The 14,335-nt window shown below is 45.6% G+C and overlaps 2 non-coding genes across 2 annotated transcripts; both read left to right on the forward strand.

The window, feature by feature from the left end:
* Nucleotides 1-2,287: 2,287 nt before the first annotated feature.
* Nucleotides 2,288-2,365, forward strand: LOC118717867. The gene has a single exon (XR_004987628.1). It is a non-coding gene; the product is annotated as a small nucleolar RNA U2-19 (small nucleolar RNA).
* A 599-nt stretch (nucleotides 2,366-2,964) lies between these two features.
* On the forward strand, nucleotides 2,965-3,031 carry LOC118717866. Its single transcript, XR_004987627.1, has one exon. It is a non-coding gene; the product is annotated as a small nucleolar RNA U2-30 (small nucleolar RNA).
* The last annotated feature ends 11,304 nt before the right edge of the window (nucleotides 3,032-14,335 follow it).

The raw sequence follows: 14,335 nt of genomic DNA on the forward strand, positions 1-14,335 counted from the left end.
TAGGATATGAAGTCCCAGCAACTTTCCATCCACCTAGGAACTTAGACAAAACTTGGCATAGAGAAGAAGTAAGAATCAATTGAAATTAAGTGTATACCAGGAGAATGAGCATTTAAAATAGAAATTAGCAATTAAAGCCATTTATTCAAAAAGTAAATTAAATTGAATTATTCAATTCTACATATCTCACCCAGACCTTGAGATTTACTCCTACTCTGAGATAATGTGTGTGAGTGCCTGGCATATAATATGTGTTCAATAAATGCTAGTTATTATTATTATTATTATCATCATCATCATCATCATCATCATTATCATTATCTTAGATCCCAGGACAAGACACTGAAGAAGGTCCTATCGTAACAGAATGAAACTCTTTCTGACCACATCTTGTTGATGCCTGCTTCGTTCCCATGGCTTCTGCTTTGCCTTGCATGCAGATATGCTAATCATTAGAGAAATTCTACTTGCTGCCTGACTGTTACCAGAACAGCTCCTTACCAGAAAGTGCCTCTTCCAAGGAAATAAAGAAAGTATGTACAAGAATAATGCTTATTTATCAAAGATTTCCAAGAACCTCATGATTGAACTCTTTTCTTTTTTTTTAATATATTTTATTGATTTTGTACAGAGAGGAAGGGAGAGAGATAGAGTTAGAAACATCGATGAGAGAGAGTCATCAATCAGCTGCCTCTTCCACACCGCCTACTGGGGATGTGCTCGAAAGCAAGGCACATGCCCTTGATCAGAACCGAACCCGGGACCCTTCAGTCCCCAAGCCGATGCTCCATCCATTGAGCCAAATCAGTTTCGGCATGATTGAACTCTTAATGTGACAATTGATGTGAGTTTATGTAAGCAGGATTTTCCTCAGACCCGCAGATGTCCGCGGTGGTCAATCACCTATTGCCCTTCCCATTTCCCCTTCCTTTTACATAAAAGAAGCATGAACTCTGTACTTGGGAAGTCAGAGTTGAAGAAGCACTAGGTCTCTCATTTGCTTGGTTAGTGCCTTCTTCATCAACAAACCTTTCCTTACTTCGAAAGGCCAAACTCTGATGTTTGGAGTTTGACCTTTTGAAGCATTGGGTACAAAGTCCATGTTAACAGTATTGTGCACTTTAAGAAAGTCTTACTACCTTCCTTTTGAGAACTAAAGTAGGAAAGGGGGTCAGTCCACTTTTTTCCTACCCGCAGACACTCGAGTTAGTACCGGTATTTTGAACATTTGTGGTGAGAAAATGGACCATTGACAACTCAGAGGGAACAGCAGTGGAGAGCTTCCATGACTGGCTGGGTAAGTTCTCTCTTTACCTTTCTTTCTTAAAATTGACCTCTATAAAGAATACTATGTATTCATCAAGGCAGCTTCCTTTGGGGCACACAGTAAATCTACATATCCCAGTTTATCTTGGAAACGTAGATGGGATCACGTGATCAATTCTGACCAATGGAAAGGGGGAGAAATAAGAGTTGTCACTTCTTGAAGCCTAAAAGCCTTTCACGTGATTGATTCTCTACAACTGGAAGAAAGGGGCTCTGAGGACCCATGAAACATAACCACAGACAGGAGAAGCCTGGAATCCTGAGAGGCTCTGTGTAGGAGAGCCACAGAACTAGGACACGTGGCTTGGACTGTCCACTTAGTGAAAAAGGAGCGTTCCTCTGGGCTAAGCCATTAATAGGTGGGGGCTGTTAGACAAAGCAGTCAACTCCAGTACACAATGTGTACATGTTAGAGCAAGTTTGTCACATGTGATTGTGGCTCATACCCCCACCTTCAATCCCCGTCACCAAATTGGACTAGCTTTAGTCTTCCCAGAAGTCAGACAGTGTGTGAGTCCAATTGCAGATTACTTGCCTGTTCACTGTTCTCTGGAATTTACACACATAAAAACAGTACATGTGAGATGGTTTCATTTTAGGAACTTGCAAATCCTAGACTGAGAAAGTTTTAGAAAAGGAATGCACATTTGTAGTCATCTGGTTCAACCATTAAAACAAGGGAGAAGGTTTTCTGAGATCTGTTCTTCCTAAATTAGATCAGTAATGAAAACAGCCAAATCTGCGCATCAAAAGACCTTCCAGCCTTAGCCGTTTTGGCTCAGTGGATGGAGCATCGACCTGGGGCCTAGAGGGTCCTGGGTTTGATTCCAGTCAGGGCCATGTGCCTTTGTTGTGGGCACATTCCCAGTAGGGGAAGGGGGAGAGGGTGCAGGAGGCAGCTGATCAGTGTTTCTCTCTCATCAGTGTTTCTGGCTCTCTGTCCCTCTCCCTTCCTCTCTGTAAACAATAAATAAAATATATATATTTAAAAAAAAAGACCTTCCAGTCTGCCTGATGTATGATCTCTATCATTCTGAGAAACAAAAGCACAAAGTAATTTAAGAATATATTTTATTGATTTTTTACAGAGAGGAAGAGAGAGAAATAGAGAGTTAGAAACATCAATCAGCTGCCTTTTGCACACCCTCCACTGGGGATATGCCCGCAACCAAGGTACATGCCCTTGACCAGAATCAAACCTGGGACCCTTGAGTCTGCAGACTGACACTCTATCCACTGAGCCAAACCGGTTTCGGCAAGCATAAAGTAATTTAAAACAATAAGAGAGTGTGTGTGTGTGTGTGTGTGTGTGTGTGTGTGTGTGTGTGTAAAGGTGACAATAAACTGAGAATTTGTTAATGAATGAATGAGATGGGTGGGGGGTGGAGAGGTGGGGGAGATGTATATGAAAGGCTATGAGCAATGATGAAAAGGTTTTAGCTCAGCCAATGTGGCTCGATTTATGAACCAGGAGCTCATGGTTCAATTCCTGGTTGGGACATGCACTCGGGTTGTGGGTTCGATCACTAGTGCAGGGTGTGTAAGTGGCAGCTGATCAATGACTCTCTCTCATTACTGGTGGTTCTCTCTCTGTCTCCTTCTCCCTTCCTCTCTAAAATCAATTTAAAAATATTTTTTGAAGATAGAAAAGGTTTTACTACCAATCTTTGTAATTATGAAGGTTTCTACACTTGAACTGAACTCAGAATTGGGAGGTAGAGGAGAACTAGTCAGATGGAAACCAAAGCCCTGGTGGACAAAGTACTGACTTGAGGCCATAGGCTGGATGGTACAGGAACCCAAGTCAGCACCCACATCTTCAGAGCGCCCTTGCATGTGCCTGGCCATGCATCTGGCTGTCTAGCATTAACAACTCATGCTTTAGAATTAGAGCAATGTGCGTTAAAATTCTGGGCTCCTCTCTTACCAGGTGGATCATCTCAGGAATAGCATTTAACATCTCTGAACAGCATTTAACCTCATCTGTAAAATAGAGATAATAATAGGACTTTCCTTTTAGGGTTGTTATATCAACTACGTGGATTAATGCATTTAGAATGCTTAGTAAACATCTGACCCTAGTAAAATTTTATGATGTTTTTGCTGCTACTTAAAAGAATACCAGAGTTGTATAAAAACAATGCAGCGGCCTTCACAGAACAACACCCCACACAGCTGGAGGATTACTTCCTCTGTGAACAGAAAGCATTATATATTCATGCTTTTGAAGAACTTCGAGTGTATTTTTTTGTTGTTGTTTTTTTTAGCTGAAGGCTCTTGATAAATAACAAATGCAAAGAAAGAAGCTTTCTCTGAACTCCCCTTACCTGTCTAAAGACAGATTCCCCAAAAAAGAACTCAATTGCTATAAATTCCCTCCCTTCTTCTCCCCAGGATTTTCATCAACATGGGAAGATAGACTGGTCCCAGGAGAGGAGACTAGAAGTCCCCTCCACATCCAGACAAACTTTGTCACACACTGTCATATCTCCCACCTATTCTAGGAACCCATTCATCTTTCCTGAAAATTATTTACTCTCCCCTAAGTGATCTATATCCACCCTGCCCTTCTACCAAGATAGCACATAAGCTTTCAAATCCCATTGCTTTTTTGAGTATTCACTTTTTTTTATGCCTCTGCCCATGTAATATTAAAAATTAATAAATTTTGCTCTAACCGGTTTGGCTCAGTGGATAGAGCATCGGCCTGTGGACTCAAGGGTCCTGGGTTCGATTCCAGTCAAGGGCATGTACCTTGGAGTGTGCGGGAGGCAGCTGATCAATGTTTCTAACTCTCTATCCCTTTCCCTTCCTCTCTGTAAAAATCAATTAAAAAAAATTAAAAATTAGTAAATTTGTATACCTCTTCTCCTGTTAATCTGCCTGTAGTCAGTTTATCTCATAGATCCAGCTATGAGTAGAGGGACAGACTCTCCTCTCCTACATTTTATTTGGGACATTGATTCCTTACCTCATATCCCTGTCCTCTGCCAGATGATAAATTTCTTTCTTGATTGATTAATCGATTGATTTTTAGAGAGAGAGAGAGAAACATTGATTTGGTGTTCCACTTATTTATGCATTCATTGGTTACTTCTTGTATGTGCCCTGACCAGGGATCAAACCCACAACCTTGGCTTATCAGGACTATGCTCTAAACAGCTGAGCTAACCAACCAAGGCCAGATGGTCAATTTCTTGTCACCTTATCTCTTTCTGATTCCTTCAGAGCAAGGAGTCTGATTTGCACAAAATATGTGTTCCCTTGAAGCTTGTTGGGAAGCAGAGCCTGGCATGGGAAGATGAATGTAAAGAATTTGTGAGTATCTCACACCCCTTTCCTGGCTAGGGTTGACCAGGCCCCATGCCTGCCTTCTTCAGGACTCTAGCTCCTGCATCGATGAAGAGAAGTTCATTTGATGTGAACCCCAAAAAGGAATTTACATGCTGAAATGGACCTTCCGTGGTCAAGCAAATGTTATGACTAGCAGCATTTGCTGACAGGGCTCCTCATGTACCTTGCACACCTGAAGAACCTCAGACGGAACTCTTAGCTTCCCAGCTCTGCTCCTGCCATCTGAGTCACCCATTATCAGGGAGTTCCTGGTTTTGTCTCTCAACAATGACCTGAAACCTGTCCCTTCCAATCAGGACTGCAAAACTATATCCTCCAAATAATTGGAACTGCAGGATTCAGACGAATCAGAGCTATATATATGAATTTGGAAATCTCATTTGCATAAAATTGGGAATCTGAGCAGGAACTTTCTCCATAAACAATGGCCTCCCCTTTGCCTCAGGGAGCAGAGTTTTGGTTTCTACTGGAAGGTGCTCCTGCAATTAGACATTTAAAAATAATCTAATGAGCCCTGACTGGTTTGGCTCAGTGGATAGAGCGTCGGCCTGCGGACTGAAAGGTCCCAGGTTCGATTCCGGTCAAAGGCATGTACCTTGATTGCGGGCACATTTCCATTAGGAGGTGTGCAAAAAGCAGCTGATCGATGATTCTCTCTCATCGATGTTTCTAACTCTATCCCTCTCTCTTCCTTGCTATAAAAAATTAATAAAATATATTTTTTAAAAAAACAAATAAATAAAAATAGGAAAGCATAATTATTGAGAATAAAATGAAAATCAGAACAATAAATAAATAAATAAATAAATAAATAAATAAATAAATAATATAATGAGCCCTGACCGGTTTGGCTCAGTGGATAGAGCGTCGGCCTGTGGACTCAAGGGTCTCAGGTTCGATTCTAGTCAAGGGTATGTACCTTGGTTTCGGGCACACACCCAGTAGGAGGTGTGCAGGAGGCAGCTGATAGATGTTTCTAACTCTCTATCCCTCTCCGTTCCTCTCTGTAAAAAAAATCAATAAAATATACTTTTTTAAAAAATTAAATAAAATAATCTAATGATTACCAATGAAGAAAGAAAGAAAAAAAAAAAAGACGTGCTGTCTCCTCAAGTAGCTGCTAAATGGCAGGAAGAGAGAATATAACGTTCATCTGCAGGGCAGCCCCCGGCAGGACCCCACGCCCTTTCTTGAAGGTCAGAGACCCTAAACCACGTCCAGCTTTATGGACCAGCTCCCCAAGGTCTCCTAAGCAGTGGGGGTGCATTTGAGACATCACCGATACCACTCTCAAAAGGTCTCATCTTCACCTCAGACCCCAAATACACAAGCCAGCCCCTCAGCCCTGATCCTCTTCACATTTCAACCTCAGTGCAGCCCTGCCAGTGCCCCTCAACCCCCTGGCATAGTTTCACTTCTCTCATTCTAACTGGGGTGTGTTGTTGTTGTTTTTTCCTCTGTTCTTCATTGTCTTCCCTTTTCTTCTCTGTTTCTGTCTCCAGCTAAAGTCACTTTGCGCCACCTTTGTGATTTTTGCATATCTTAATACTTAACTTTTTTCACTTTGATATTTTTTTATTACTTGACTTCCTTTTAAACACCTACATAAAGTTACTTCTAAGAGAAACTCTATATCAATAGAAAAACAGTATTCCCTGCTATAGAAGGGGAAACTTATAAAATAGTAAAATACATACAATGAACCAGAGGTATGGTATTAAGATCGAGCTGGATGCTGTTGGTGACGGAAAGCTGTGAGCCGGAGACCTACCCAGCTGCGGTTTTGGTGAGAGAGGAGGTAGAGAACCCTAAGAGAGGTGCCGAGGACAAACCAGCACCAAACTGAGGATTCACACAATCAGAAGTGGCAAGGGATCTGCCTCGTCTCACTGTGTGTGTGTGTGTGTGTGTGTGTGTGTGTGTGTGTGTGTTTATTTAGTTTCATGTTCTTATATCCTTGTGTGGTCCAGGAAATCGTGGTGTGAAGATTACTCTGGTTTGATCTCTGTACCCTGCCCTTTGTTCCCGCTCCCTCGTTTCTTCAGTTTCCCTGTTTGTCCTCTCATTCCCTCCCATTTCTTCTCTTTCCTCTCGCTTTTCAGTGGAGTGAGCAAATTCTTCTGTTATCCTCAATGCACTAACCGCCCATGAGAAAAAAAGAAAAATAATTCAAACTTACAAAAGGTGAGCTGGTTAGGCGCCTTGCCAGCTCTCTCCCTGCCCCGAGGTAAGCCTTACGTCCAGGGACTGGCCTTCTGCCTCCTCCCCAGGCTGGCCTCCTGCTCTTAGAAGCAGGGAGGACTCTTTTCCTGACACGGTTTTTGGATATAGTGTCAAAAGAAGAACACCAGCCCTGGCCAATTTGCTCAGTGGTTAGAACGTTGGCCTGTGGACTGAAGGGTTGCAGGTTTGATTCCAGTGAAGGGCAGGTACCTTGGTTGCAGGCTCCATCCATACACCCTTCCTCCCCTCCCCCTCCCCACTCCACCCAGAAAATCAGTAAATATATCTCTCTCACACATCAATGTTTCTCTCTCTGTCTGTCTCTATTCCTCCCATCCCCCCCTTCCCCCTTCCTCTCAAAAGAAAAAAAAAAAAGGAAAAAATATCCTCAGAGGAAGGTTAAAAAAAAAAAAGAGGAACACAGTCAGTGAGTGAGGTTGCAAGGTCCAAGTCAGCCACCCTGAGCCAGCTCTCTGCCATCCTGGTCACATGGTCCCTCGAGGCAAACCCAGGGGAAAGTAGCTCTACTTGGAGTCACGTGGACACAGAAACAGACCCATCCTGCAGAGGGTCGCCACACCACATGGTGGGATCGCTGGCTGGGCCTAGTGGGCAAGGTATGATGTTATTAGGTAAATGACTTCCATAAAAATGTAAAAAATGAACATGTGTGAAAAATTTTATTTTGTTCAAAGGATATGACAGAACCAGGCAGATAGATGTTATGACTGATTCAAAGGAAAAGTCAGAATAGCACAAGTTTACATGGAGTGAAAGGATATTACGATGACTTGCAAATGAAGACACAAGTATGTGTGTTTCTTCCAGGGGGTAAAAAAGAAGTCAAATCTTGCTCCGGCCAGTGTGGCTCAATTGGTTGGAATGTCATCCCATGTATTGGAAGGTTGGAAGGTTGCAAGTTTGATTCCCAGTCAGGGTGCATATGGGACGTAACTGATTGATGTATCTCTATCACATCAATTTCTTTTCTCTCTCCCCCCCCCCCCTCCGGCCCTTTCAACCCTCTCTAAAACAAAAATCAATAAAAAATAAAATAAAAAGACTCCTTAACTTAATGATAATAATACATAAGTCAAATATATATTAGATAAGACAAAATTTATATATCTACTAGAGGACCAGTGCACAAAATTCATGCATGGGGTGTGTGTCCCTCAGCCCAGCCTGTACCCTCTCCAATCTGGGACCCCCAGAGGGATGTCCGAATGACCATTTAGGCCCGATCCCAGTAGGATTGGGCTTAAACGGGCAGTTGGGCATCCCTATCACAATCCAGGACTGCTGGCTCCCAACTGGGGAGGGGATTGGGCCTGTCTGCCTTCCTGATTGCCCCTAACCGCTTCTGCCTCCCAGCCTGATCACCTCCTAACCACTCCCCTGCCGGCCTGACTGATGCCTGACTGCTCCCCTGCCAGCCTGATTGCCCCTAACTGCTCCCCCCTGCAGGCCTGGTCCCCTCCCCTGCAATGGGCTCTCCTCTGCAGGCCTGGATCACCCCCAACTTCCCTCCTCTGCTAGCCTGTTCACCCCTAACTGCCTTCCCTTACAGGCTTGATTGCCCCCAACTGCCCTCCCTTGCAGGTCTGGTCCCTCCCAACTGCCCTCCCCTGCTGGCCTGATCCCTCCCAACTGCCCTCCTCTACTGGCCATTTAGTGGTGGCCATCTTGTGTCCACATGGGGGCAGCCACCTTGTGTGTTGGAGTGACAGTCAATTTGCATATTACTCTTTTATTAGATAGCATTAATTACCTACAATTTATGAAGTTGCAAAAAGACAGTGGACAGGGCTTGACTCTCATAACCCTGCAAAGTATGCTAACGACAACACTGTCGGGAAGGAAAATTTTCCCTCTACCCTTCTAGGTTGTTTTGGCTGGTCTAATAATTAGATTGACATAAAATAGATTAACAGGAGAAAAACAAATTTAATGACATACATATGAAGCTCCGCAAGAATATGACACCCACAGGAAGTCAGCAATGGAGGCTTGTATGCCATCTGGAGCTAAGGCGAAGTGGGTAGGGGTCTGGGACTTTAAAGGGGATGAAGACAATTGACAGGAAGCTGGGAAGAGCAAATGTTTAGTAAACAAATATTTTCTATATTATGCAGAGACTTTGGGACCCAGAGAGGACTTGGATTTCTAGGTTCTGAGGCCTGTGTCCCCCACCCCCTTACCCCATCTTCTACCCTGTTTCCCCGAAAATAAGACAGTGTCTTATATTAATTTTTTCTCCCAAAGTTGCTCTAAGTCTTATTTTCAGGAGATGTCTTATCTTTCCATGCGCTAGGTCTTATTTTTGGAGGATGTCTTATTTTCCGGGAAACACAGTAGTCTACCACAACTAACCAATACCCTTTATAGTTATCTCTGGTGAGAGTTATCTTTCCGGAGCCGGTCCTTTCTCCAAATACTTTTGGGGTAAAAGTTTTTTTTTAATCTGATGGGTCTTGATTGCCTTCAGCTCAAAAGAATCCACAATCTGAAAATGGAACTTTTGGGGGGGAGCTTATTCTGAACCCCTTCGATACACATAGATGATTCCGTTTTCCACTGAAACACATTGGTTCTGCATAAAGTTCTTAACCCAAGGACGACCCCATTCGTGTGTCTAATGCTCCCTAACACCAGCTCCTCTGAATGCACACCACACGCTCTGCCTCCCCGCCAGCCCTGCACCTGGCAGGGGAGGCTGGGAGCAGATGCTGCCTTGAAGTGAGGTGTAAGGAGAGCCGGGGACTTGGGTTCCAGGTGTGACTGACTCATCATTAACCAACAGCAGGCATGGCACGCCCCCATCACGTCACCTAAACCTCTTCCAGTTGTTAGAATAAGGGCCGACCAGGTGCTCTCCGAGGTTTCTCTAGCTCCAACTTTCTAAAATTCCAGGAAACTAAGAAGCTGATGCTCATAAATCTTCAACTAGCTCGAGCATTTATGACAAGCAAGTGGCAATCCACAGGATGACTGATTCGTGCCTCACCGTATCAGCCCTGGGGCAAATGTCAAGTCAGGTAGCATCTTTAGGGTTCTGCCTCTGTTTGTTTGGTATTCTCCCCCGCTCCCTCCTTCACCCCTTTCACAGCTTAGGGCCATGGTGAACACTGTCGTTTTATTTTATTTTGTTTTAAATATATTCTATTGATTTTTTTACAGAGAGGAAGGGAGAGGGATAGAGAGTTAGAAACATCCATGAGAGAGATCAGCTGCTTCCTGCACACCTCCTAGTGGGGATGTGCCCGCAACCAAGGTACATGCCCTTGACAGGAATCAAATGCTCTCTATCCACTGAGCCAAACGGGTTAGGGCAACACTGTCCTTTTAACTGAGACCTTTTCCACGTGCTTTTCCAGGAAGTGAGTGGCCAAAGAGAGTCGCTCTTCGGGCCAGTTTCTCTTCCCACTCCAGATCCGGTGTTTTCCTCCTGCTGTGGATTCTGCACGTGGAGTGTGGAGTTGCCATTCTAGGGCAATACCTTTTGCTCGCTATTGACCCCTCCTGGCGGGGGAAGGGAGGAAGAGTGGGGAGGGCGAGGGAGCCAGCTAGTGGAACTGGGAGGGAGATAAACTAGACCTGGACACAACTACTGAGTTATTCAACCCAGCACCTCTTGGAGTGTGGATCCTGCCTGAACCTCAGAACATAGATGCAGAGGCTCCCAGTTTTCTTTCCTCCCAGGAGCCCCCAAACCCTTTCCCAGGGAACTTCTCTTTTGCCCGAACCTCCTTAGCATTTTGTCCTGGAAAAACAGAGGGTGGCCTGGCAGACATCCAAAAAAGGCTGAGAGGCGGTGAGGCCAGCTCAGGACACACACCCGGGCGGGCCACGCACCGCGCCAGGAGTGGCCAGGGCACGTGCCACTGAAGGGGTGCGCCCAGCAGGGCCCAACGGGGTGGCTCCGTGGGTCCCCGCCGCCACTGCCCGAGCTGGGCAGGAAAAGGGCTGAGTCACCCCGGGGGCGGGGCTGCCCGGGACAGAATGCCCAAGGAGCAATTAACATAACAGCTCTGGGTGGGGGTGGGGTGCTGGGCTGGCCCTGGGGCGCACCCCTGGGGGAAAAAAAAAAAAAAAAAAGTTCTGATCCCTACTCCTTTTAGCCCGGGGTCTCCTGGCCCCTGGAACAGGAGGAGGAGAAGCCCAAACCGGCGAGCTGGGGAAAGAATCTGGTTTCCAGTCGCATCAGTCCTAAACTCTCCCTGACACTGCCAGAAAAGATGCCAATGAAAGGCCAATTGTGTGGCCCGGAGTGTTTTCTTCGGACCTCTGCCCAGGGAGCTGGTCAGGGAGCCCAGAAGCAAAGTCACCAGCCCCGTGCTAAGGCAATGCCTTCTGCTCACTACTGACCCCTCCTGGCGGGGGCGGGGGGAGCGAGGAGGAGGGACAGCTGGTGGAGCTGGGGGGCAGGCAGCCCGAGATAAACTAGACCTGGACACAACTACTGGTTATTCAACCCAGCACCTCCTGGAGTGTGGATCCTGCCTGAACCTCAGAACACAGATTCAGAGGCTCAGACCTTGGCAGTTTTCTTTCCTCCCCAGAGCCCCAGACCCTTTCACACGGGACTTCTCTTTTGCTTGTATCTGCTTAGCATCTTGTCCTGGAAAAACAGAGGGGGCCGTGGAGGACCTTTAGAAGAACTAAATTAATATAGTCAGGTTTTATCCCTGTCACCGTAGCACTGTGGTTGGCAAACTGCGGCTCACGAGCCACCTGCAGCTCTTTGGCCCCTTGAGTGTGGCTCTTCGACAAAATACCACGGCCTGGGCGAGTTTATTTTGAAGAAGTGGAGTTAGAAGAAGTTTAAGTTTAAAATTTTTGGCTCTTGCCGAAACTGGTTTGGCTCAGTGGATAGAGCGTCGGCCTGCGGACTGAATGGTCCTGGGTTCGATTCCAGTCAAGGGCATGTACCTTGGTTGCGGGCACATCCCCAGTGGGGGACGTGCAGGAGGCAGCTGATGGATGTTTCTCTCTCATCAATGTGTCTAACTCTCTATCCTCTCCCTTTCTCTCTGTAAAAAAAATCAATAAAATATATTTTAAAATAAAAATATAATAAATTTGGCTCTCAAAAGAAATGTCAATCGTTGTACTGTTGGTATTTGGCTCTGTTGACTAATGAGTTTGCCGACCACTGCCCTAGCAGCAGAGCAAGGCGTGATTTGGGAGCAAGGCTAGGGTCAGCCAGGTCTCTAACGGTCACTGACGGATGTCCTGCTAGGTGCTGGCTTCGGTAGGCAGCTGCAGCACTAAGCCCACTGGGAGATCTGGTGGGGCTGCAGGAGAACAGGACAGTGGGTGCAGAGAAGAGGCGGGGCCTTCTGAAGGGTGGCATGGGTGAGCAGGGACTCCACCATCGACCGTCTACACCTCCGCTCCGTGCCAAGGGGTGGTTTTTGTTGACAAAGTAAATGCTGTCATCCTCCCAGCAAAATGGGATTCTAAGCAGAAGGACAAGGGTGGGAGAGGAGAGGAAAATGAATCTGGGTTGAGTACGGCTAAGAGATGGCTTCATTGTAGGGCTGAGAAGAAGGACTTTGGCATCAGTCTGTTCAAAACCCTCCTTGGCCACTTCTAGGCTATGACAAAATGCGTTTTCTCCCTCAGTTTTTTTCTTTCTTTCTTTTTTATAATATATATTTTATTGATTTTTTACAGAGAGGAAGGGAGAGAAATAGAGAGCTAGAAAGGTCAATGAGAGAGTAACATCGACCAGCTGCCTCCTGCACACCTCCTACTGGATTGTGCCCGCAACCAAGGTACATGCCCTTGACTGGAATCGAACCTGGGACCTTTCAGTCCGCAAGCTGATGCTCTATCCACTGAGCCAAACTGGTTTTGGTACCTCGCCATTCTTTTTTTTAAATATATTTTATTGATTTTTTTTTTTTTTTTTACAGAGAGGAGGAGAGAGGGATAGAGAGCTAGAAACGTCAATGAGAAACATCAACCAGCTGCCTCCTGCACAACCCTTACCGAGGATGTGCCCACAACCAATGTACATGCCCTTGACAGGAATCGAAACTGGGACCTTTCAGTCCGCAGACCTATGCTCTACGGCTGAGCCAAACCGGTTTTGGTCCTCGCCATTCTTTTATTCAATTTGGGATACACCTATAGCCCTTAGGCAGGCAATTTCCAGTAACAGGCAGACTATCTTATCAGTAAGGATTTACGTGACTGTCTGGTAGGGAAGTTGCTTCAGCTACCATTGTCTGGACTAAATAGTGGGTGCAAAGCTCTGACCTTTGCCAGAGCTCAAGGGTCACCAATCTTCCGGGTTCCTTGTCCACACCTCCCTGCTAGGGAAGACAATGGGTGGCTTCCTGTATCCAGAACCCAAGTGCCCAAGTTGTTGAACCCAGGTTTGCTCTGACTCCACAGGTCAGACAACTGGTGCCATTTCTGCCAGCTACAACTCAATCCCAGGCAAACCTGGGCCACAGTTTGTTCCCCTAACTCAGGGATGGGAGCAGCAGAGGTAAAGTTGAATTGACCAGTGGCTGGGGACTTAGTGGGTAAATATGCTGGGGATAGTGGGAGAGATGGCAAGAGGAGGATAAAGGTGAACTACTGTAAGGATTCTGGGATGACATGAAAGACAGTAATAAAAGGGAAGTGTAGATAGAAGTGGAGAAAGGACAGATTTTAGAGGCCTGGTGCATGAATTCCTGCATGGGTTGGGTCTGGCCCACCTGGCCAGGGGGAGGGACATGGGCAGTTGGCTGACCTGCCTGATGGTCAAATTCCTGGTCAAGGGCACAATTTGCATATTAGCCTTTTATTATATAGGTTATATACTGAGTGGCCAGATTATTTATGCATTCAAGATCATAATAATCTGGCCACTCAGTGTGTGTGTGTGTGTGTGTGTGTGTGTGTGTGTGTGTATAATATTTTTGTTGATTTCAGAGAGGAAGGGAGAAGGAGAAGGAGATATAAACATCAATGATGATAATCACTGATGGGCTGCCTCAATGGGGATCCAGCCTGCATGTGCCCTTGACTAAAACTGAACCTGGAACCTTTCAGTCAACAGGCCAATGCTCTATCTACTAAGCCAAACCAGCTAGGGCTATATATATTTTTTATTATTATTGACTAGAGGCTCAGTGCACAAAATTCATGCTTGGGTAGAGTCCCTAGGCCTAGCCAGAGATCAAGGCCATCAGGTTTCCCAACTCTCTGTCTCCTCCTTACATAGCTCCCTCAGCACACTGCCCCTGCCATTGCTGCTGGTGGCCTGCCATGTTACATGCCACCCACTCATGTTCAGTGCACGTCATAGTGAATGATCGAACTCCCAGTCTCCCCATCCAACTTCCAAGGGGACACTTTGCATATTAGCCTTTTATATATAAAGATTTCAGAGAGGGAGAGATATAAACATCAATAATGAGAGAACTATTCA

This window comes from Pipistrellus kuhlii, unplaced genomic scaffold, assembly GCF_014108245.1.
Source record: "Pipistrellus kuhlii isolate mPipKuh1 unplaced genomic scaffold, mPipKuh1.p scaffold_m20_p_13, whole genome shotgun sequence".
In the NCBI taxonomy this organism is placed as follows: Eukaryota; Metazoa; Chordata; class Mammalia; order Chiroptera; family Vespertilionidae; genus Pipistrellus; species Pipistrellus kuhlii.